This window comes from Falco peregrinus, chromosome 1 (genome assembly GCF_023634155.1).
Source record: "Falco peregrinus isolate bFalPer1 chromosome 1, bFalPer1.pri, whole genome shotgun sequence".
In the NCBI taxonomy this organism is placed as follows: Eukaryota; Metazoa; Chordata; class Aves; order Falconiformes; family Falconidae; genus Falco; species Falco peregrinus.
Window position 1 is genome coordinate 14,128,620 of NC_073721.1, and position 26,642 is coordinate 14,155,261.

The 26,642-nt window shown below is 38.5% G+C and overlaps 1 protein-coding gene across 1 annotated transcript in view; it reads left to right on the plus strand.

The window, feature by feature from the left end:
* GRID1 (glutamate ionotropic receptor delta type subunit 1) overlaps positions 1-26,642 on the plus strand; it is a 541,426-nt gene that overhangs the window by 332,730 nt on the left and 182,054 nt on the right. The gene's annotated exons all lie outside the window — the stretch shown is intronic.

Consider the following 26,642-nt stretch of genomic DNA (forward strand, 5'->3'; position numbering starts at 1 on the left):
ACCAGGGAGAACACGGGTACTGTCAGGTAGCTGTATTCAACAGATGTCTATGGGACAGAAAGGAGACCTGATGCACTGGCATGTCTGCTATATTATATGAGATTTTCCATGTGGCATTTCCTACAAATGCGAAGACTTCAGATAGATACCTTGGCTAAGTTCCAGTGAGCAACCCTTCAGCCCTAGCACTATTCCTTCTAATGTCAATCTGAGTTTGGTTTTATCAGACTGCTCGCTTCAGCAATTGTTCAGTTCTATGAAGGTCTCCGGAGTGCAAAAGCTCCAGAACGTGTTAATTCCTCTGTCACAGAAATGAATTGTTAAAATGGTGTTTGTCAGTATTCTTGCCCCAGAGAGGGGGGTTGTCACGGTGTCCTGCAGTGCTGCAGCAGCCAGTTACGCCTGGGCTGCCCCTGTGTTGGCCAGTGAAGGCTGTGGTGCCGTGCAGGCGTATTAGAGCCAAGGAGTCTCGGCGTAGCTGAGACACCTGAAGGGGTGATATGGACTAAATGTCCTCACAAGGGGGAGTCACATGCAAAGCAAAGCTCTCTGCTGGTGTTCCCTCAACGCTTTTAACCTAACACTTGAAAAATGTCAGCTTGGGGGTCCATGCAGTCCTGTCACCAAGCAAGCTCAGGGCACAGGGGTGGATATCCAGCAAGGCCTGGGAGGGGGTTGTAGAACAAACAGCATACCCAATAGGGAATAGTTCAGATTCCCAAGGAAATGTTGTTTTCCTTGATTGTCTGGAATCATTTTCACTTGTGAGATACAGAAATGTACCTTTTTTTTTTATACAGTAGCAGATTGCATGTGGTCTACACAGATGTCGTTTTTACCTTGAGAAACAGCAGTAGAACTATGCGACGAGTGAAGCAATTTTAAATACAGTCTGAACGCTGAACTTGAAACATTTGCACACACTCCCCCTCACCCCCCCAAAAAAAATCCCCCAAAACAACCAAACCCAAAAAACCCCCAACCCCAAAACAAAAACAAAGAAAAAGCCAGTTAAAGGAGGATGAGTAACTGCATAAACTGCAGAAATTCAGGGGAAAGTGGGGCCACCCATAAAGTACTGTCCCAGGAGATAAAGAAGAAGGGGCTCATTGCAGTTGTGAACTCTTAGAGAAATTTGGCTAAACCTGCGTGCCTGATCTATCTAGTCTGAACACAGTGCAGGGCACAAATGTAAGGTGAACATGAGATATGAATCTCAACAAAGGATTTGTAAATCTGTAGGATTTAAAGGCGCCCTTTTTACCTTTCCTCATTTGGGTCAAGTTTATTTAGCCATCTTTACTCAGGCACAGAGGGTAGCTGCAGTGAGGATATGCTTGAATTGGATATCCTCCAGTGCACACAAAGCTAGTTCTCTAACAGAAATATCTCTATATGCAATAAATATCTTCATATACACTTTAAGGTTTTCCGTCCTTAGTTTGGGAACCAGGAGTGGCATAAAAGCTGTACCAGGGGACTGAACTTTAGAGAGAAAAAGACAAAAAGGCACATGCATTGAAAAGGCAATAAATAAAGAGCAACACACTCTTATGTAGGTTTGGGATGTCCTCAGGTAGAGGTAAGTACGGGGTTTAGTAACTGTTGGCTTCTATTGAAAGTGAATCTCTGATAAATGCATTGCTATTCCTCTTTCTGAACAGCTCGTGCTGTCTATTATAATCATAGTGGGGTGAAAAGGTTTCAAGTATTCTGTTATGCCACTGATTTTGCATATACTGGACTGGATTTGAGTGCATGAAAAAGCCTATGTGTGTGTTTACATTTATATTTGAAGCTTACCTAGGACATAACCTTTTTGCAAAGCAAAACATTCTTAAAATGACATTTGTTCCTTCATATTAATTGGGAAGAAACTTGTGTAACATGATGCCAGATGTTTGCTACTGTCACAAATCACTCCAGAATAAAAAAAAAAAAAAAAAAAAAAGCGCAGGCATAATTATCTGAAGAAAAGATGAAGCTAGAAGTTTGGAGGAGTAATTTGTCAGGTAAATGAATCTCAACGTGGACTGTGTGAGCATGAATGACACCTTATTTGTCAGAAAGCTGTTACCTATTGAGGAGGACAACTGTTTCATTGCTTTGTTTTCCTTTGCTTCTCTTCCTGGCTTTCTCTTATGTTTTTCCTTAACCAAAACACCCATCTTGAAATAGACAGTGAAACTCTGAATATCCAAAGTGACAGGTATGAAAAACTCTGGAACTTGGTGAAATAAATATTGATGAAGAAGGAAACTCAGAAGGAAACTTGCAGCATTGTGAAGATTCTGATTAACACAGTTGAAAAGGATAATGTGAACAAAGCGTATTGCTTCTGTTTCCTTATTCTTGATGAAACATTACTCATTAGTAGATTTTTACAAATGCCAGACCTCACCTAAAAACAGTTGTTTGCAGCTTTATTTTAGGTTCAATATACAGTTGGCCATATGAGAGGGTAATTCTTGATCTGGAGCCTGAAACAGTTAGATACAGAACCAGTACAGGTTGAATCAGACTATTTTTTTTCTGTGTTTGTTTGGGCTTTTTTTAAAGAAAAAGAGTAGTCCAAATAAATAATCGTGTTTTTCCCCAAAATAAAATGTTTTCATCTAAGGTCATTACACTCCTCTATTTAACATTTCAAACAGTAAAACCCCCAGGCTTTTTAAAATAATAAACAATCAAAAGGAAGTGAGGCTATGTGATGATAGCGTGTGTGACTTGTCAGTCTAGAAATTTGAGCTTGTTGACCTATTTCAGTGAGATTTGATACAAAAGTAGAAACCTCAGAGTTGTTACTTTCCAACATATCTTCGGGGAGGGAGGGAGGGAGGGAGGAGGGAGCAGGGGCATAGCAGTGTTCCTAGATGTGGCCCTTCACTTCCAAAATTAAAGCCAGAACAAATGTATAACTTAAAATTTTATTTTCCTTTTAAAATAAATGAATAATGCACTTTCTTTAAATTGGAGCACTGAATAAGATTAATCGAAATCTTCATCTTGGATAAATCAAATTATGTTGGCTTCAAATTGTAAATTGTTCATTTGTGACCACCTCCTGGTTTCCAGGAATTCAGACTCTGGGAATAATGTCAACATGCTGGTTAAGCTGCTCAGAAACAGATTTATTTGCGTTTTAAGTGATTTCCTGTTATTATTTTTCTTTTATGTACACTGCTACATAGATAGAAAAAGGTTCTTTTGCTGTACTCATGAGGTATGCTGTTTATGCATGCATGTGTGCACACATGCAAGCTATGTTCTTCGGTCCAGCTTCCTTGAACACTGGTTTCAGCAAGTGCTATTGGAAGGGTGTTGCTGCTTCTAAGATCTTCCTAGGTTTTTTTTTTCCACACTGTTATGCTATGACTTGTTAGTGTATAATTTCATGTGTTCTCTCTCAGCCAGTTGCTTTCAAGCAAAGCAAAAGTTGCCCCTGTTGAGTTCCTCATTGTGGACACTGCTGCTACTCTGCTTGTAAACAGCAATCATGTTTTCCCCTGATTTCCCTTATAATAGAATGAATGTGTGTGTGTACATGCTTTTGCAAGGAGGAAGATGTGGATCTGAAATAAAAAAAGGTTGAGGTGAGTGTTTAGATCTGAGAGTCTGAATATCTTATAATTAAAAATATATGCACAATTTCTCACTTTCCCCAAACCTCAGAAATCAGTAGAGCAAGTCTTAGGAAAGAGTGTCAGGCATGCATGTAGTTCAGCAGGAATGGTTGTATGGAGAGAGGCACAGAGCACCAGTTCTTTTGGAGATTGCCAAGAATAGAAGACTTTTGCAAAATAGAAAAAAGTGACTTTGGGAAATAAGAGTAAAATGGAAGGTATTTTGTATTACATGGTACCTATCACTGGAAACAGTGTTTCAAATTTTTCTTTTTAACTTCCATAAATACATTTGTTAAGATCAAATGGCAGTATTAAACAACAACTAGGGTGAAACGATGCAGGTGTATTGACAGGGTGTTTATTATCTCTTAAATAAATATAATATTGATGGTAAGCTATTCTAAATTACTAATGTCACAAGTCATAATGTGGGTGTAACTTCTTTCAATAGCCTGTAGATAGTCATCACTACAAAGAATGAAAGGCATTAGTGACCAGACCTCAGAGCATTAATAGAAATAAACTAAATATTTGTATAAGATAGTTCCTTAAAATATATATGAGTCAGGGAAGAATCAGAACGAGGGAGAAGACAACAAAAGGTTTCAGAATTATGTTCTTAATTAGTAGGAAGTTGAGATCTAATAAAATTAGGGTGGGAAGGAGGACAGAATCCACTTAAAAAAAAAAAAAAAAGGATTAAGCTGTTGCAAAATAATAATAAAAAAAAGCTGGGATAAACTTACCTGGGAATCCAAATATTTTGAAACTTAAACGGATTTCTTTTCTTTTGAGGTTTACTCAAAGCAGTTTCCAGTGCATTATAAAACCACATTGCTAATTGTTTCTCCCACAATGCATGACAGTCAGACTGACTTTTGAATACTCTTTCCAATTATTGCCACAAAACCTTTCTATTGTATCAGTACAATGACACAGTTTTTACCGCAGCTTGCTATGGCATAGTAAATAACGTATACTGCATTTTCTGGTTTACTGTATTCTACCATTGAGACACCCCAGGCCAGTTACTGAAATAATGTTTTATGTAAGCTGAGAACCTGCCTTCAGGTAAGTGGGTGGCTTTTGGAGGTGCAGCCCTGCAGCGGCTGTAGGATGTGACCAGGAAAGCCAATGTGGCTCTGATCACTCAGGGAGGAGGGGAAAAGGATTAGCACATCTTTATGTACTCTTTCTGCTGTGAAGGCATGAGTATTTCAGGCACAATGCAGGTCTGACTGTAAGCTGTTGCAGCTTCTGTCCTTGGGCTAACTCTCTTTGAAGTGGAGCTTTCCCGTTATAAATGTGTTGGGAAATTGCCCCCTGGCATTCCAGGGGGAGCTCCCCATGGTGCGTTGGTTTAGTGCTGCAGGGAGCAACGAGGGAGAGGGGTCCCACTGGGACAAGCACAGTCAAAAGATGTAAATTGATCCCTGTTTCAGATCTTTCTTAATTTAGTAATGCGATAATATAAGACCAAAAAAAAAAAAAAAATGGAACAAAGAAATGAATGATAGCATAGAAAAATAACTAAGCCTGATTTGTTTGTGTATGCCCAGGAGGATAGCATGAAGCTACTGGTCAACAGTGAAATCTAATCATTGCTTTGTTCAAAAATAAAGAAATCTAATATTTTCTTTGTCCACTGCTGAGTTCAGGACAGCCCAGGAATTGGTGTTCATGGAGGATATTTATTAGATTTTATTTACCTTCTGCTTTACTCTTTCTGTCAGTTTAGACTTCCTATCTGATTTTATCATCGGTTTATTGCAAAGGCAACTGACACTTAGCACTGAGTATTCTTTCACAGTTTTTATTGTACACTGCAAGAAATGATTCAAATACAGGATTAAATGAGATACAGGACACTTTTGAGTGGGCACTTGGAGTGTTAGAGAGGCTCATGAGTTGGTGTATAAAAGCAGCTGCAGCCTCTGGTGTGCTTACCAGGAAAGGGGGGAGGGGAAAAAGACCATCCTGAGACTAAAGAGACACGTGAGCACAGAAAATACGAGATGTCCAAAATTATATAGGATGCCATAAAGAGTTGTAAAAGCATCCGAAGCTGGTTCCTCATACATATAGACCTTTCTCCTTCCTCCTGTATTAGCAAGCACAATTTTTATTAGATAAAAATATAATCCAATGGAATAATGTGCAAGATGTTATGCAAGGGATATCTGTTGTTGCCTAGTACATGCTAACATCTGTTTACCCCATATGGAAAGTTTTAGAGCAGTCTATATAGAAACAATTCTGCAAACTGAACATACTTTGTTTCTCCTGACTCATTATTTATTTTAAGAACTCCTGTTTGGTATAGCAGCTCTTTCTTAAGAGCTTCTTCCCTTTTTATAATTAATATTTGTCTATATTTTACTTTCATTTGCGAGCTGTTCATGTTCCTACAAAACTTTAACTGTGTTGTGCTGAAGAATGGTAGCTTCAGTTGAGAAGGCAGATAATGGAAATAGTTGAGCATCTGCCCATGAACAGCTACTGGCATGGGGCCATTGCAGGGGGTGGTCTGGAAGCGGGCTGTGCGGGCAATGTTAGAGCCGTAGTGGAAACAGATTGGTTTATTCTGTATCACCTATCTCAGCACCGTCCTTGGCTGTGATGGCAATAAGCACGTTATAAAACTTGGTCAGTACTGCTAGACCTTGCTTATGAGAAATTTTCACCCTTAACAAGGTCTTACATTTAAAGCAGCAGAGTAATAGAGGGATAATAGCACAAAGAGGATTTCGTTCCAAGCCTGACTGTGTTTTGTGTCAGACATTTGTCTATATAAAGAGTAAATAGACAAAAAAGCCCACGAAAACTGCCAGGAAACAGGATTGGAGTCCCCAGCAGGTCCTTGACCTGTGATGCTGTGCCCAGGCATGTGACACCTCATTTGCTGCATCCGGAACCATCTGCCACGGCACGTCAGGCTGCCTGCTGCACCCCTCGGCCGAGGGCCCTGCAGCCGATGTCAGCAGCTACTTACGCTGCAGGTGCAGGGTCGTACGAGGCCAGGGCTCCTTGCAGGCTGGGTTGGCTGGGCCCAGGGTGCTACACATGTCCTGGGGACACATGGGTGATGCTGCCAGTGAGGACCCTGCTCTTGCTGTCGCTGCAGTGCTGCTGAGGAGGGTGGTGTATATCTATGGACAGGCATTTCCTCCTTCACTCGGTCCCTGCATGTTTTTTTTTTTCTTTTTAGTATTGCCATATCTACACATGATGCCCGTTAGCCCTCCTGTAGTAACTTTCCATGCACTTATCCAGCTGAATGCTCTTATTTATCATTTATAGGTGCTTTTCCCGGCTCCTTTTCTGTACCTTTATGTACAGGACTGTACTCTGCAGCAATAAATTCTATGACTCCATTGAAAGTCTTATTCCGTTGTTTAAAAAAAAAATATTTTTTTTTGGAAAGCCATCTTTTGTCACCCATTGCCTCTCAATTATGGCATATAGCTTCTACTTACATATAGATGATCCCCTCATACTCTCTGATAATTTTGTATAAGCGTTAGAAAATGCTGACCTTGAAGTGGCGACTGCTGTATTTATAAATGGAAAAAAGATTAATAAAAGATTTGAAAAGGGTTTTTTTGAGGAGTGTTAGTCTCAAAAACCCACCCCACCAACACTCCATAAAAATGCAAATACTGTTCTTTTAAGCCTTGATAATGAATAAATTAATTTACATGATTAAAAAAAACATAACTAGAACAAAATACTTACAATATAAAACATTCCAAGTAAACGTTAGGTGTGCTATAATGAACAGCCAATTGAAACTCTTTTACCAATTTAGTTAATTGTTTATTTTTTAATTAAGTTGCTCCCTAATAGAATATCATTTTTGTAAGAATAATTTAAGATGTAAACAATCATATCTCAAACCTTTAGCTGAGTAATTATGTACATTTTAATTTTAGCTCTAGGGAAGTTTTAGGACTGCTCTTTGGCAAATACTTTCTTTGCTAATTAGCTTCCTGGAAATATTATTATGTCAACCACAAAACAATAGAAAACTAAAGAAAACAAGAAATGCCAACCCTTCTGAAAAAGAATTGAAAAAGGATTTTTTTTTTTTAAATGGAGATGAACTTGCATCAATTCTGAGTGATATAAATGGGAATTACTTTTATGGGCTCATAGGTGGGAGGATACTGAAAAGAAAGGGTAGGGGAGCTTTAGTTTTGTGACCTGAGAAGAGGACTGAACTTGAGGAGGACATTTGTAACAGAGCTGCACACTGAAGTGTGCTAGTTTTTAGCATCATTACTAAAATTTTTATACTTTTGCTATTAGGAAATAATTAGGGGACACTAAAGGGTTTACTACACAGGGTGGTACCAAACTTTGACATTTCTGCCTGGTGTTGGCTATGTTGTTCTCATAGTATGTTTAGATTTTGGAGTTTGGTGAAGTATTTCAAGTAGTCATTATCAAATATTTGTGTCATGATTTGTTTGGGGCCCTTCCCTTTATTGGAGTGATAGAGTTTGCTTGGATTTCAGTAAAATTTGAATCAGCCCTCAAGAATTTTAGTACATTACTTCTGTATTCCTAATATTTGTCCCCCCAACTTCCCTGTTAAGTTTTGGTTTTAATAAGGTTTGCACCTCCTAGCTTCCATTGCCCACCCTATGAAAAACACCATTTAGAAAAGCTGAGGTTTAAAATGTGTTTGCCTTGGTGTTGAGTATGGAGGTAACAGCACAGCGTTTTGTCTTTGCTTACTGTCCTTCTCTGCATCTGCTCTTTTCTGATTCTTTTCTCTCATAATTTCATCCATAAACTTGCTCACCTGGTCTAATACCTTATTGCAGGACCTAATCTTTAACTGCTATCTTTGAAGGCTGCACTGATCAAATCTATAATTTCTATCAGAACATCTGGGGATGTTCTTAACACCTCTGGCCAGAAGTGTTTTGCTTTGGGGAAATACCAGAACATCAGCCCAGGCATAACTGGTAACCCACCTTTTAGCAGAGTTTGAACATGTTTGCATTCATCTGTAGATCAAAGACTTTTTTTTTGGTGGCAACAATGTCCTTCACCGTAACAACAGTTCTGCTTTAGTGCGTGTCATAGGGGGAAGGCAGAAGATGTGGAACAAGTGTTCATGTGCAGGTCTGCTTTGGGGGCTTTGACTGGTGCTGGTCTGGCCTGGGGGGCACAGTGAAGGGGACAGACCCTGCCTGGTGCATAGTGCATGGGGGTGACTAAAGCATGGAGTGGGGTGCACGGAGCTCTTGTGGAAGAAGAGATGATTCTCATAGGCAAGGTTTGAGAGGGAAGGTGTGGCACCAAGAAGATGGGCATACTTATAGAAACCCTTGAAGCATAGTTACGTATCATTAGGTGACGGAGAAGGGAGGACCTCAAGCTCACATAAGTTCCTATATAACTGGGAGGAAAGGGACACAGCAGGTCCTCCTTGAGGGATGTTTAAAGAAACATTGTTTTTGAAGGAAGGTTAGCTGATAGTGGTGGGAAGTGAAGGGTCAGTGCAGGACCTGTGATTACAGGGAACAGAGAAAGGAGAAATAGAGATCAGACAGGGTCTGGGCACTCTCTACAGGATGTTGGAGGGTACCCTTGCCAGAGAAGGGGCAGGCAGATGCTACAGGGGACAGTGGGGTGGGATGTGTGATGCATGGCAGATCTGGTCTGTGATGCAGGGCGTGGCCTCATTTGTTCTTTATTGTGTTTTCACTGCCTTTGCCTTGCTTCATGCCTCCCTCCATATTTCCAAATGCTTGCTCTGTCCTGCAAGGTCCATCTTGCACGTTTGGCTGCTGGTGGGTTGCTGACTGCTGCTGTCTCTAGAAGGAACCCTTGCTCTTGTACCTCTTGGTAATTCATGCACGTGTGTCACAGGGCAGCACAGCAGAGACTGGCCTGAAGCTCGGTGCCAAATGATCTCTGATTAAAGCTGCAGGTGGGTGAGGCAGCTGCTATTTTTTCTTCTTTCCATTTGGCCTCGGTCACTTGCTGTCTAACTGCTGAGCACCTTGTGTAGTGAACTGTACAACTGGCCTGCCTTTTCAGTGATCTTGTAATTCAGTCACTGAATCATACTGACCCTCTTTTTTTATCCTTTTCCTGATAATTATAAACTTGCTCTGCTGTGCCTGAGATAGCAGAAGTTATGAAATAACTTGAACTTCAAAGACTGTAAGAAATTTCAATTCTCAATGATTTTCTTGTGTTGTCTGCAAAACAAGGTTCATTTGTAATTCCAATTTTTTATTGTGTCACAATAGTATTGCATATGAACTGAAAGGAGGACCAAACCTGTTCAGTAGTCTCCTGATGTAAGGCAGAGCTGAACTCTAAAATTTGCTATGTATGTGAAGACAGAAGAAAGTGTGTTATACAGGGAAGTGGTACAGCAAAGCAGCACCTGTCAGCATTTAGCTTGCAGGTGTATGTGCCAGCTTTTGGTGTTAGGTGCCATGCAATGTGAGATCCATAAGCTCAGCAGCATGGATGCTAAACCCAGAAGTGCCAGATAAAGTCCTTGGTTTCAGAGCAGCACTACTTTTAGTCAGGGTGCTGCCTAAATACGTGATATCTCCTCAGTGTAGGTGCTACATATAAATGCTTTTCTCATGCATATCAAACCTTGGGATTGTTCATTCACAATTCCCCTCCTCTGTCTCTGTGCCTGTCACTGATGAACTTCATGGGCAATTGAAAAGCTCTGTCCATTTGAAAGTCTTTTCCACCTAATTACAAGGACAAATAATATAGTGCTTAAAAATCCATTTATTTTACTCAACCCAACAGTCAAAAAGTTAAAGCTTGTCTCAATGAAGAACATTCGGACTGTACTTAAAACTGCATTTACGCTGTTCTTAGTCACCCATTGCTACTGACCTCCAGCTTCTAATGGGAGCAGACTCTTTTATAGGGCACTTGTCAATTTTTTTATGCATCAACTTTCCCTGCTACATAACCATTGTAAAAATACTTCTAATCCTCTTCTGTTGGTGTGTTTGCCCTGTTAAAAGGTAAAGTGCAACTTTGTGCTGTAGGTGACTAGAAGGGTATGTGTTACAAAATTACCCAGTATTGTCAGCTTTTCTTTCAAAACATAAGGTTTTAGTTGTGTGGAAGCAAGGCAGATTTCAATAAAGACTTGGGAGCTTTCTGGTGAATTGTGGAACATCACATAGATATTCCTTAATTTCAGAAGGTCTCACAAAACAGGCATCCATGGCATGAGGGGGTGAGAGTTTCCTCTGAAAACAGAAGACTGCTTCAGTGAACAGATATTTTGTAACTGTGTCATTGGAAAAATGTTAACAAATATGTATTAAATGACTAGGAGTCCAAAATGCTCCCGATTCATCAACTTATTACTGCTTTCCTTCTAACAGTGGTTTTCCCCATTATTTGTATGTTCTTCTTCAGTCCCGTTATTAGCCAGTGATTAAATTGATTGTACTCCTCGTTCTTGAGCTCTGACAACAAAACCATTCTCTCAACGAAGTATTCAGTAGTGCAAGTTGGGACACTTCATTATTTTGTCTCTAGTAGTTGATCACAAAGTTTTGTGGTTTGTGTTTTGTTTTGGTGGTGTTTTTTGGCTTTCTATTTTTAATAGAAAACAGAAGAACATCAAATATCTTAAAATGAATATACTAAAAAATGAAATGCATAACATTATTGTACTAATGGCATCTGCTGCGGATTGGACTCTGCAGGAGAAAAATGTGAGGAATACACTTACAATCCCACATCAGATCATGCTGTCTACCCTTTTATCACAGTATCAATCCCCTCTCCCATCGGCATCTGCTGCTTCTGCCTACACAGTGTTTTCCCTTTTGGAAGACAGGAACAGCAGTCTGTCCTGGCCTAGAAGATGCATGATGCCGATATGTTTCCAGTTCAAGTGCCAGGAGCTGTGTGCACTTATTACTTCTATGCAATGCTATGACTTTCCTTTAGCTGCCTTAAGCATCTCTAAATGGCACCTTTCTCTATGTAAACACATCCTCTAAAATGAGTCTGAGCAGTAATCCTTTTGCCTTCTTGATTTTAATGTGGTCTTGTCCTTCTCCTGTTGACCACAGAGTTTTCTGTGATACATTTTAAACAAATCCCTTAAACAAATGTGTGTACTCCAGTCCATGCTGCAAGCTTTGTAGTTACCACAGGCTGGGTGGTGTCTGTTATAGGATGCAAGGAAAGGGTTTTTTGGTGTTAGCTGTAAACTGTGAGGCTTATAAGCATGTTTTTTGTAGCTTACAATGATAATTCAAAATGCTCAAGATAATTCAAGAACTCTCTAGGGCAAGGAGTCAGAATATTTCCCACTGTCCTTAAGGTCTAAGAGCAATAATTAATTTGGCTTTTCCATGAGCAGAGAGGGGTGGTAACAGTATCGATTTGCCCTTCTGATTTCTGGATGTAAAAGCAGGAGCCAAGATTATACCAACTTTTCCAGTGTATTTCCAGGCTGCTGGTGACTTCAAAGTGTTGGCATGACTGGGGGTTGTGGTGGAGCTGCAGGCTGCATTAGGACATGGGTAAGGTTGGGTAGTTGCTAGAAGTTAACTGTTATAATAACTACCACCTGTACGGAGGTTTACAGGCTGGTGAAAATGTACTTTTAGTGAAACTGAATTGCATCTAGATGAAGGACTATGGCCCTCGCTGGCTCTGATTTTTTTTTTTTTTTTAATTTTTTTTCATTCTTGTACCTCCTTTGACACTTTTTTAGTGCAGATTTGGAGTTTTCTGTCTCAGGTTCTACTGCCATCATGTGGAATTTGTTGATCCCCATAAAACCATCTGGAGGCAGCTGTTTGGCAGTCAGGTGCTCTTGTAGCAACACCTGAAGAGTAGAGGAAATAGTGAAGTGTGGGTCCTGGTTCACATGAGAACATGAAAACTGCTTTGCTGAAGCACACCAGAGGCTTACAAGGATGAGCCACTCTCCAGTTGCTGACAGCAAATGGGAGGAATAATCCAACAGCAGTCCCTTCGGGTGCTACTTCCTGAATGCATAAGCACGAGTTAGTTTGTATGAAGAGGTTTGTAGGCATGGAGAGTACATAATAATCACAGTTGATGGTTTCATTAGTTCCATCCCTGGGTCTGATACAGTGTAGCAAAAGAAATTAGGTGTTTTAGCATTATACTTAGCAAAAACTGTGAGTGATGCTGGATATGACCTGCTGTCCCTCTACTTATTTTGCTGAAAGATATATATCAAAAACTTTTTCTTTATAAAATATTCTGTAAAATGTAATGAAAATAAATAGAATGCTTTGAAAGCATAAAACAGTTTTTTATTTCCAAGGTTTAAACTATGAACCTTTCCCTTGATTTACATCCTAATCATCTGATTTATACCCATTTATTGTTTACATTTGTTTATATATAATCTGGTGTCTGATCCTGGTTATCTTCTTTGAGGGCTAAGACAGGATATTAAACTTGTGATACAAAACAACACAAATACTTCTCAAAGGCACCATTTTTCATGCATTGCAATGAATATAATAAACTAATGCAATAAATTGTGAGTCATAATGGTTGTAATTCTTCGCTTTTCATTTACTTGTAACAGTTGCAATATTCCTAGTTTATTTAGCATTTCTATTAAAATTGAGACTTTCTCCATGAAGCAGGACTGAACCCTTCAGAAAGGAACCACTAATAATTCTCCTTAATTACTAAATTAATAATAAATATTTACACTCTAAGACTTTTAAAATAATTTATTCCTCACACCACTACTTGGTGATGTGTGGGTAAATATATTAAGTCTATATAATTATTATGAAATGTTATTAATTGGAACTGAATAAATGAAAAAAAGGTGTAATTTCCTATTAATTTTTTGAATGTGTAAAAGCTGCAATTTAGAAACATACTGTATGAAAGCTAAATTAAAAATATATTCAATAAAATATATCCTTCAGTCAAAACTATGGTTTTTAAACTGGATGTTAAGCACTTTTTTTTTTTTTTTTTTGGCTTCATGCGATTCTGAAGTCATTAGAAATGAGGTAAAATAGCAGAATTTCACTCTATCAATCAAGGGATGGTAATGCTGGTTCAAGTGGACCTGCTGCTATAGAGGCATACTAAGTTAATGTATGTGAAGAGTTACTTAGACATCCTGATATTCACTTGAAAATATTTTCTGTCCTAATTTTATGATTTAGATTTTTTAAAAAATGGAATTCTTTTGTATAAATTATATAAAAAATATATCTGCCTGAACAAGTAATAGGGGTCTGCCAAAAAATTTTTAACTGCCACCTTATTAGTGTCTTTATGTAAGTGAAAAAGACAAGAAAATGAAAAAAAGAGGTGAACATCTCAGTTCACAGAAAGATTCCTGCTGTACTGGGTGAAATATTGTGTGGAAGACTTAGGTTTGGTCTAGCTTACACCAAACTCTCAGCACAAACTGTATTATATCAGACTTGATACAAGGTGATAAGGACCATTTGCTTGGCCAATTACACTGTCCTGACTTTGACTTATGAAAGCAGAATGAAATTAATATCTAATCATTATAACACAAGTATACGCTTTCTGTGTATTCTCACAGTTTATTTGGAAATGCTTAATCCTAGGAATTGTATATCCGGTTGTGCACATACCAAATATTTTCTGAATACCATCGTTCTTCCTCCTTTTCTTTAAACTGGACAACTTGATGAACTAAGTCTTTGGCAGAACATTGAAAGAAGGTTATAATTGCCTGCATGTAATTCGTGGCACAAAAATGTCTGACTTTTCACCTTATACTGCTGTCAGGGTTTGATTTCTTTTTTTTTTTTTGGGGGGGTGGGGTGGGGCGGGTGTGCACGGGTTGTTTTTTGTTTTTTTGGGGGGTTTATTTTTTTGTTGTTTTTGTTTGCTTTTTTTTGTTTGTTTTAAGAGAAACAGTTGAGAAGAAGAAGGGCTTGTGGCAGGGTGCGGAGAGGAGCCGAGTTGTGTGAGCGGTTGCTGCGGTGGCCGGAGGTGGGAGGGCCCCGCGGACCTGTCCAGGGTCCTGACCGGGCACGGGGTTCCCTTTTTCTTTAGTCACTTTGGCTCCGTGCAGCAGAAGGCTCTTTCCTACTCCAAAAATCGGAGCTATGGGAACAAACTATTTTCTTGTCTTCCCTATTTACTGGTTGCAGAAGCACCTCGTTATAATTAAATGAATAATTTTTTAAAAGGAAAAAAAAAAATCAGTCTGGAAAGGAATCTTGATGGAGCTGGGAGAGTTGTAGTTTATCTTTGAGACAGAGGGCAGGCAGCAGGTATAGCTGCTCTGCAGGGTCTCAAGATAGCTGTCATGCACTTCAAGCCAAATTATTTTCCCTTTGCTGCTTCTAATGTATATATTTGCACATATTGCTGACCAGGTGACTTCAGGTTGGAAACAAACTCCTTTTTATCTTTCTCTTGAGGGAGGAATTTTGAGGCTATAAACCCAATTGGTTTTATAGAAGTTTTTTTGGATGAATTCTATAGAGATGGAATTTATTTTAATAAACCAGAGTGGAGTAGAGTCCTTGCAGTAGGATATTTCACCCTATCTTTCCTGTGACTTGAACAATTGGCCTCTAAGGGTCTTCACACAACTGATACCAAATCAGCCAATGCATCTCACTTTGCTCCTTGTGGCCGAGTCCCTTTAGTGTGGAGAAGCATCCTTCCTCAATGATAGGTTCAACAGAAAGATCAAATGATGAATTGTCAGTTGTATTGAATTATCTTCCCACTCTAAGAAGAGGCTGTGCTTTATCATCATTGTAGAATAGTGAGAGGAGGTAAAAAGGAAAGGAGGAGAGGGAAAAGCAAGAGGAGGCATTTTGTATTAGTATTATCATCAGTAGTATGAAATTACTGATGATATTGAGGGTTCTTACATTCACACTACCTTTACAAATACTAAATTCTCTTTAAGTGGTGTGAGTGTTCCCATACTGAGCCTTTACATGCTGAGTTTCTGCCCAGAGCACATGTTTATGATTTTTATAAGTCCTTAATAAAAAAGCTTCTGCAAGAAATGCTGTCAGAGATATAACTACATCATCATGAATAAAGTTGTGAAGGAAAGTGTGTTTAATAGAAAGTCAATACGATGAAGCTTGTGTGGAGTAATTCCTCCAATATTCCTACAGTAACAAAACAATTAAAAATCAGTGTCTCATTTAAAAAAAAAGTCACGTGGTCTGCTAGAGGGCTGAGAGAGAAAGGTATGTGGGTGCTAATGATATTCCCCTCAGCACCCATAATCCATATTGCTCATCAGCTTTAGCTACAGCCACATCCTGCTTAGGATTCAGTTCACATTCCTCTGCCACATTCTGCAGCCATTGCATTATCTGCAGAGGCAAGAGCGACTACTAATAGTACCAGAATGGAGCAGCCCAATGACTGACCTGCGATATGACAGCTGTTTGCTGAAATGATTAAAAGAAAAAAAGTTCTAACAGGGCCACTAACTCTCCCCAACAAATATACCTATTTGGCAGGTTTCTATCCCCTTCTGCAGGAAATCGTCATCACAAATCAAGAATGGAGGGAAGTGGGGAGAGATGGTCTGGTGCATCATTTGTATTTCTGTTCTTGCACTCTTTGGAATGAGGATAAGTGAATGTGCTCCGTCTGTTCCAAAAGTGCAACAAGTAATGATTCACTATATATCAATGGCATAAAAAGGGGGGTTTATTCACATTCATTCACATAAAAGCAGCTGACAACTGTTAACTCTTTTTCATTATTAACACAGCATCACTAGTGTTACAATTATTAATGCTGTGCCTGGTTTGCTGAGTTCCACTTTATTGATTTTATTTTGATTGGGGTAAGGCTGATTGCCACCTTGGAAAACAAAGTTGTCCTTGAATGACACTATTTAAATATTACGTACCCCTAAACATTCATTAAGCCTCATGCTTTAATTAAACCTAAGTATTACCACTAAGTGTTGGAGGTGTGAAAACAGAAGCAGAAACAGGATGTACCTGAGGGCCTTTTCCTTGTCACTAGAAAATGTCTAAATCACTGTGAAATAAAGAAGCCAGTGAGAGTTTTGATTTTTGGGGGGCACATCAACTACATTAAAATGTGTCTTTTTTTCCCTATGCATTTGTTCTTGATGGCTCATAAATTTTCCCTCTAGGAAGTGTTTTGTTTTATGTATGTATGCGTGTCTGTTGCTTTTGTGTTCTTTTACTGACTCTGTGAAAGCTAATGAGTTTTGGGGCAAAAGACTGGAAGCCAGTCTGATAGGCTCATATTCTGGATTCATAAGGTCTAGGCTCTGTTTCTGCTACTTACCTGCTGCACGATGTTGGACAAATCTTTGTTCTTGTATATCCTCTCCTGCCCATTTTGCTGCTATTGTAGTTTCCTTTTAATGGGAATCTTGACAAATTTGATTGTTTAAATATAATTGTTTTTTTCCTAGCTGTTTTTGTAGGTCACTGTGTTTTTGTGTGACATCTTGTATTAACTTCTCCAATGGTTTTGGCATATCCCACATACCTCTGTAATCACCATGTTGCCACTTCTCACTCATTGGTGCTGATCTGTTTTTCTTGGCTCTGCCATGCTGCTGTCATCCAATATTCAGCTCGTGCAGAAAGAGCTAAAAATATCTCCTTTTTTTTCCTTTTTTTTTTTTTTTTGTGTGTGTGTAGAACTTCTCATCTGTAGATCTAGAGTTGTTTAACAGTTCACATCTCTGTTTCCCAGTGTCATTACAGTGGTGCAGAGAACACAGGCTTACTTCCCATGGTCACATAGCCAAGTTAAGGGCAGAATAAAATGCTAGAAGCGATCATATGGCTTGTCCCGCTTGTGAAAAATTCTCTGTAACAGGCAGGTACCCTGATGTTTTATGTAGCTCATGTTCCCAAGGATGAACAAGACTATCTAATAAGAGCACATTTACTTCTGTCTTTGCACGTATATCATAATTGAGAAGTATTTTGCTAATATTTTCTGCCTGACACATCTGTGCCTACTTAGGAATTTATTCCTTCTACAGCAAAATAGCTGTTGTTGAGTCAGCAGTTTCCTAATATTATGTAATAATAAAGAATGTAAGAGATTTTGCAAAAGAATTTGCTTAGTTTTATGCTGTTTTTATGATTAGAAATGACACCTGGGCTTTCAGGTAAAGTGCTTGAGGAATTTAGATCATAAAATAATGGTTTGTGCACTTTTGGCTCCTAAAAAGTGACATATACATTGTAGAAATAAATAGAATAGAGATCTTAAACAAATACAAATTTGTTTTGGTCTAGTGAACATGGAAAAACAGGGAGATTCCTTATGGCTCATTAGCTCTTCAGAGCTTTGACAGAGGGGCATTGGTCAGATAAATCAATGACATGTAACATTAACAAAATCTGAGATTTAGTTTTTAATTATATGACTGCATTCAGGGATGGATGCAAAAGCAGTGCCATGGCTGCAGGGGCAATCCACACTTAAGGAATTACCTGTGGGCAATGGCAATTACTGTGTGGAGGCTAAAGAACTATATTTTTTCCAGTGAAGTGAAGCTATGAAGAAACAAAATGCCTTGTGTTACTTTGCAGTAATAATTGAGACTGAGTGATATGTTAACCACTGTTCGAACTCTTGTTCTTAAATTAATACAGCAAATATAGCCTGGTTCAACTGAAAACAGTTATGCTGGTAACAGGTAAAATACCAGGTAATTTATGACAAATTCTATTGGCAGAAGAGCTCTGGCCCATACAGAGATAAGATCAAATGAGTTCAGGCCATGAGACAGCATTGTTTTACATTACATTATTGGGCTATGCTAGGTGTGTTTCTAATGGAAACAGCAATATCCCAGAAAGCGAGCATGGCCTTTGGGTATCACAGGCTGTGAATTTTTACCTACTTACATTTGGAGTGAGTGGGAAGAGTGGATTTGGGTTTCAGTCTCTTGGAACTGAATCATTCCAATGTTTTATTTTCAGATTAAATCCCAACCCAGGCTGGGCCTGCTGTGTCATGTTAACATATGGTTCTGGGAAATTTAATTTCTTTATTACATTTAAGTCATTTTGGACATCTCATCTAGTCAGTCTCTCTACCTTGACCTGGCAGCAAGCCATGCAGTGTGCCTGTTGTAGAGTGGAAGGCACTATAGAAGGCCCCAAGTGGCTTGTTGGGACGTTTCGGGGCTGGAAGCATTACAATTGCACTCTCTAGGTGGGATTATTCTCATGTTACTGACCTGGGATCTCTGACTGTGTTAGCTTGGAGCTCCCTGCTCTGCTGTCCACTGTGCAGCATGGGCTTGCCCTTGATTCCCTTTTTGCAAGGCAGGATTCTCACTCAGTGTTGAAACACATCACAGAAACTTCCCGATGGTTTGAACTGACTACAAAAAATCAATTCAGTCAATTTTCCCTAATACAAGGGTTCCTCTTTTTAATTGTTCCTTCTAATGCCTGCCATTATCATAGTCACTGGCCAGAACTGCTGGCAGTTTTAGTATTGCAGAGTGCTCCCTGCTCTCCCCCTAGCCACTTCTGTCTGCTCTACAATCTCTGTTTGGCTTTCTTAGGAAAATGGATCAGTCCTGCCAGCAACCCTGCCCCTGCCGGGGTCCTCTCCCCGCGGGGTCACAGCCTCCTGCGGGCACCCACCTGCTCTGGTGTGGGACCCTCCCGGGCTGCAGGTGGGGATCTGCTCCTCCATGGACCCCCACGGGCTGAGGGCACAGCCTGCCTCACCGTGGGCTGCACCGCGGGCTGCGGGGGAACCTCTGCCCCGGTGCCTGGAGCCCCTCCTGCCCCTCCTGCGTGACCTGGGGCTGCAGGGCGGCTGCTCTCACACAGTCTCACTCCTCTCTCCAGCTGAAATTTGTTGCACAGGGTTTTTTTACCCTCTTCTTAAATATGTTATCCCAGAGGTGCTCTGACTGTTGCTAATGGGCTCAGCCTCGGCTAGTCGTGGTTCCATCTTGAAGCCAGCTGACATTGGTTCTATTGGACACGGGGGAAGCTTCTGGCACCTTCTCACAGAATCCACCCTTGTAAGTTCTGTGCTACCAAAACCTAGCCACACAAACCCAGTACATCTTCCTATTAGAGAAAACTTGGGGCTTTGGTTAAAGACATAAGGTGTACACTTTACAAGTGAACCTGCCTTCTAGTGTGTATTTGTAGGCTACCTTTTTGGTCTTTATACAGTATTTTCCTCTGGAAGTCTGATTTTGAGCAGCAGATGTTTGGTTACCTTTTAACTTACTGTTTTCTCTGAACTTTGGCTATGACTCCTATATGTGCTTATAACATGATTCTGCCTCATCACTCCAAGGCAGATGCTGGGCCTTTGTTCCTTGTAATATCCCAGTTTTACCTTATGACATTACCTAGATCCTTTAGAACTGCCACTGAGATTTTTTTGAGGCTTGATAATAGCATCAACTGTATATTAAACTGGAAACTTGGAAACTAGGAACAGGTATTTACCTGATTTGAATGCAACGCTGGCAGTTTAGCATATCTGTAACCAGTTTTGAGAGAGAAATATCAATACAAATTATTTTGTATTATCAAACCAGAGGGCAGCAATTAAGTCAGTAATACCAAGGTATTGATATTAATTACAGTCATTGATGGTCAAATCATAACTGCTCTCTGCCTTCCAGTCTTGTGGTTTTTTATTTCAAAATACAATACTTTTCCAAAATCATGTTTTGAGAGTGAAGTGAAACTTGACATTGTATTCAATAAACTGCATTGATTTTGCAGGAGCAACTACAGTCTAGCCTCAGTAGGTCTGCACAGCTCCGTGGCTGCCACTGTGCTGGGTGACAGGCAAACATACCTGGTGCTTCTCAGATCACCTGGTGGAGAAAGAGGAGACAGAGCAGAAGCAGACACCTTTGTCCATATCTTAAAATATAATAGATTTAATCTTTTTTTTCAGATGTTTTGTTTTGCATCTGAAATTGGATCCTTCCTAGCTAGGTAACCCAAAGTCCATGTATGCCTTTTTCTTGTAAATCCTGGCCCTTTGTTACTGTATTGATCTTCTTTGGCCTGCATATAATGATTGTATTGACTTAGCTGTTCAGCCTGTCACCCACCATAATCCCTAGGTCCTTTTCAGAAGAGGTACTACCTGGCCAGTCCTGGCCCATACCACTGTATGAAGAACTTTGCACTTTCCTTTTACCTTGCTCTGCTTTGCCTGGCATCATGTCAGGTTCTCCCTTTGCTTTGGTGCCACTTGCACGTCTGCTGAGGGTGCTGCTGTGTCATTATCCAGGTTGATGATGAAGATAATGAAACAAAAGTCCTGGCACCAACCTCTAAGATACTTTGCCCACTACAAGCAACAGTCAACAACCGCTGGTGAACTGTCGATTGCTGCCTTCTGAACATGGAGGTTGAGCACCTTTCCAGCTCATGAAACTGCCTGTTCCTCCAGGGCATACCTCTCCACCTGCCAAATGAGCCTACTGTGTAAGACGGTCCCAGAGACCTGGTGGAGATAAAAGTTTTGGTGTTTCAGTATACGTTTAGTTTCAAAATGGGGCAAACCAACTCTTTAAAGAATTTTTAGAACATCAGGGTTCCATTGCAGAAATATTTATTTATGAAGCTGAAATATTATAGTGAAATACAGTATGAAAAACATTTATTCCTTATATTTTTAAATGGATAGTATGAATGATTAGAGAAAGCAGGTGCCAAAGGAACCTGCTAATTTTTAATTAATTGTTAAAGTTGAAACATTTAACTACAGTAACGTATTCTGATGGAAAATAATTTTGGCAAAGACTGACCAGTTTAACATGCATATAATCCAACACAAATAAATGTGTATCTATTCCTGTAGAATTAATACATTAAGTTTTATTTAAGGGATTCCACAATTTCATGATTTAAAATTTTTTTGCTATCTTTTCAAAATGTTCTGTCAATCAGAAAATGTCAGTTGAAATGATCGCTGAAGACAAATCTATGTTACTTCTCCAGCATTAGAGGAATTTGAACTAAAAATGAAATTAACCTGTATTATTTACATTGAATTTTACTAATCAGAACTCCAGTATAACATAAGTAGTTTGAATAATACCTTCTATTTAGGTAACATTTCTAAAAGGTTTCAAGGATGTTTGACGGGCTTGACTGAATAAAAGTAAATCAAAAGGGTAAATTAACTTAATCACCATTTATGTCACGGAACAACTTATTTTGGAATTTGCTGGGGATGGGATGGCTTCCACTTGTGGAAACTGATGGATATTTCTTTATGGTAGCTGGTGGAGACTAGCGTGGTTGAATAGCTCTTGATGAACTCTCACCAGGTCTGACATGCAACTTCAGCATTGTCAGAGGGAAGACAGAACCTACAGTCTGCCACCAAATATTCAAAAAGTTGTATCCATTTCATCATACTTGTGTAGTATAATGAAATTGATTTCAACTGGACTGTGCTGTTGAGGATATGACCTTTCTCATTATGGATGGCTTTGAGCCTGGTTTGTTCATCATTCTATAACTTCTTGGTAATTGCTGGGTTTGGATATTTAGTGCATTGCTTTTTTCTCTTCCCCATTACTCTTAAATTAATGATGAAGAATTCTGACAAGAAAAGAATGGAAGAAAATGAGTCTTTTCTTCCATTCACTCTTCTCTGTTCATCTGAAGTAAAACCAAAATTTTCCATGCTTCGATGGTTGTGACTGGATTTTCTGCAAACTTTTAAAACAAATTTTACCTGTAAAACAATTTAAGTAACCAAGCAAAACAATATGCAGGATAAATTCTATTTCAGAACTACAATACTATAATAAGCTTTCAGACATAGGCTTTTCTCATGAAAATTACTTTCCAACAATTAGTCTAATGCTATGATTAACTTTGTGGAGTTTAGTAAAATTTGAAGGTTTTTGGCTGGGTTTTATAGATTTCCTTTAATGTGGCTGCTTAACTCTTTGATCTTTAAAATAAACTTTTGCATATTAGTATTTCAAAATGTTTGTATGTATATTTATGTCTTATAAAAAAGAAATGAGGATTTAGCTTGTAGATACAAATTCAGGTGTTCATCATGTGCATTTAATACCATTCACAAAATGTAAAAAGACTGGCATCCTGTGAAGGTAAGTTAGGAAAAAATATAGGAGTGGGAAGATGTGATATTCTCAGCTGTGAGTGCTTTCCTCTGCCTTCTCCCATACTGAGCTTAAGTGCTTTCAAAGACATGCTTCTCTGTTGTGCCTTCCTGCATTTCTGCATGGTCTTTAAAGATGCTGAGCCAGTGGTTGAATGTGGTGCTGCCTTTCACAAGCAACAATTGATCCAGCCATCCTTTTTTGTAACTCTTAAGTGTTGCCATTAGGTAATCTTTAGTATACTACTTACGTGAAATTATGGTGCTAAAGGCTGAGTCAGCATATAACGAGTTGATGGTTAATGGAACTGTCTGCACAGAGCACCAGTGGTTATTAGAAAAGTAAATATTTTGTACGTGAAATAATTCTACATTAATATAGAAGACATTCCTTTTCCTTACTACATTGGGTGTTTACATTGGACTTGTAAAATTATTTGTATTCACTTACATATACTGCAGATTATTGAATCTTAAATGCAATTTAGAGCTTTTTGCCCAGAGACTTGCCACAGCATTTGTGTTTGGTAGATAGAAGGAAAGGTAATAAGCAAAGCTTTTGAAGAGTGAGAGCTAGCAGACTATAAAATAAAACTTGAAGTCTATTAGGATGAAAAATTATGGAAGTCACGCCAGCAAGACTGGAAAAACCCATAGTCACTAGCAAAGGGAGAATTAAGAAACCTACACAGTCTTTTCTATCTGATTTTCATAATTTTGTTGAGCATTCAAAGATTGAGAAGGTTGGTTTGAGGTGATTAAAAAACTTCAAATGACAACAATTTTTAATTAATATTAGTTAGTCAATGTATTGTAATTTACTTTGTAACAATGGAAATGTTGGAAAACGGGCGAGACTAAGAATGGTGTTTAGAAATGTAATGAAACCATTCGCTAAGAGTTTTAATTAACCACCAGACTGTATGCACTGCCCTTTAGTAGCAAGTCTTTTTAACTTCATTCTTTAAAAGAAGTAATTGCATCGTTTCTCAGGGCTGCAATACTGTAGCAAAGAGCTAAAATCATTAATCATCATAATGCAGCATAAGTGATTTCAGCCTTGTGTTCTTATGATGTGTGCTCAGCTCATTGAATATGAATCTTCCACTTCACTTATTCCCGTGTATTTGTATATTAACATATCTGCATGTTGATTTAGATTTGCTAACTTTAATGTGTCTAGGTACAGTGATGGCAGTTATAATTTTCTAGAGCTCTCTACATTTCAGTGTGTTTATCTGCACCAAGAAAATTATTTATTTGATGAATCAATTCTGCATGTTTCTCCTCCAATAGAAAATGTTGCTCTATATTTCACAAAGTATTTTTACTGTTATGGCTTTCTCTAATGTCTTCTTTTTTCCTTCATGTCTGCTGCTCAACTTTCAATATTGAGTAAATGGCAACACTCTGTTTGCTGTGAGCAAATTATTCAGTAAGTCTTCTTAAAATGAATAAAAATAATTAAAATAGAAAGGTTACATGGTTTTGTTATAAAAAGGAATAAATGGGTAATCGGATAGGTAATGGCATGATTTTGTGTGAACGCTATTTATCAGTGCATGAGCGTGGAAGAGAAACTGCAAAATCACAGTCCAGTATTTTATATGTATTTGTAAGTGTGAATAAGAGTATTCCATGCAAATTCTCAAAGAAATATAGAGATTATATTATTTCTTTGTGTAATTTTTATCCTCCTGGATAGCTGGTGAAGCTAAGAAGATAGCAATCTCTGGTTAAGGAAGCATTGTCTCTCTTTTACAAAGGGAACCGAAGCAGAAGTTAAATCATTTTTCCCAGTGTTTTATATGGATTATGTTGTACTGATAGAATTAAGTAAATTTATTACTGTCTTTAGATGTAAGAAATTGATTTCACTCTACAAGGCTAAATACAGAAGCATTTTTCTCTCTTTATATACTTGGACTGTATCTGTACTGGTGAATTGATCTTTAATAGTGCAATCTTCTCCACGCCCCTGCCCAGCTAGCTTTGTTCCATTACCTCATTTTGTTGCATATGCAAAGGTGTTTTTTGCCAGGGTCTTAATGTAATGTTTAAATATAAGCACATGCAGATCTATAGTGAAGTCAGAGAACTGTTCCCATAGTACGAAAACAAGCAAGGAAGTTAAACTGTATGGCAAAAAATACTTATGGCAGAGATATATTAGGTTGTGAAACAGTCTTTTTAGGGAAATATTAGAAACTCGTTCACTTGAGACTTTTATAACTAGAACTGACAAACCACTAGAAAATGTCTGCAGAGTGAATGTTGTGCAGCGCAGGGTGCTGGATGAGATAGGGTAATGGAGCTTTTCAATCTTGAAATTCAGTGGTTTTGGGATAGTGACACAAATCACATCTGTGGAGTATACTTCAGATTTCCATGTGTTATCAACACATATCTAAAAATTGACCCATTTAGACACTGAATATCTGGCTTGTTTTTCTTCCTTGATAGACAGCTTGAAAGAAATAGTTTGGGTAATGGCAGCCTACTTCATTTACAACACATGGTGATGCATTAAAGAAAGATTTGTGAAAAATTTCCTTGAAACAATCCCAGTATTGGTAGACTTTGGGGTTTTATTGTCCTTTTTTTGTTTGTATTTTTACTTTTTACAATACTGTTAAACTGTCTATTGCAGGTCTCTCTCTTAAGTCTGGGTTTATGCCCAAGTATGAAAACCTGTTAATTTTGGACAGCTTGAATGTCTCAGTGTCAATGAGCTAGAGTTTTGTAGTCTTATTTCTCTGACAAGTTCAAGTTACACCATTAGATTTATGAAAGTTCTCTAACAATCTTTTGCTAGCAGAATTTCCTACCTTGTCTGTAGGAAAACATAAGATCATGGCCATTAGTGAAAAAAAAAAAAAAATATGTTTTTTCATGCATTGACTTTTAAAAATTATTCAGATTATTTCTGGGTTGGGTTGGGTTTTTTTGGTTGGGTTTTTTTGTTTGCTTTGTTGTTTGTGTTTTTTTTTCCAAAAAATAAGAAACTGGGATTGTTTAGAAAGAGTTTCATCCTTCTTAAGAGCCATAGAAGCAGTGATCAAAAAGTCATTGCTATCTGCATGAATTTGCTGGTTTTGCTGCTAAATTTTCACAAAAGCTTTAGGAAACAGTTCTAGAAGTTGTGAAGTTTCCTTAAGCTAAGGCTTGAGATATAAATGCTATTAAGGCATTTAAAGCAAATTTGACATGCAATATAAATGTCATTTGTCTTTAAAAGCCTTTGAAATTAAAGTCCTGAAAGAAGCTTTGTTTAGTTGTGCTTTAGACTTTAAGGTCACTTTAATGAAAACCTAATTTAGAACATTTGTGTGCTGATGCTATTTTAGGACAAAAGCCATGAAATTTTGCCTTAAGTTAAAAATTACAAAAAAGGACTCATTTGACTATTTGCTGTACTCTATATTTTCTTTTGCTCCCTACAGACTTTTCTTGTGCAGAACTTTCATTTGCTGCATTTGGGTTTATCTAGTTGAGATATGGGGTCAAGTTCTGATAGTATAAATGCAATATATAAAATGGTATAGGCTAAACTATGGTTATTCTGGTGATGGACGACTTAGTACACTAGGGACCTGAAAGTGCTTCTCAAAGTCAGTGGGATTTCAGCTGGTAGAGGTGCTGGTTAAGCCAGAACTGGATGGATTTTGGTTAAATTCCCAATATGTTACTCTGAATCATATACTTTCATATTGGAAAAGGAGATTATTTCCAGAACCAGACATATTTTACTTGTTGGATTAGAAACTAAATCAGGGCTAAAGTCTGGATTTGCATTCCTACCCGTTGATAGAAACCTCCTGAGATGCTGGGAGACCTTTTCAGCTGAAGATCATGGAAACTGCAGCTGAATGTGGTCTGGGAAAC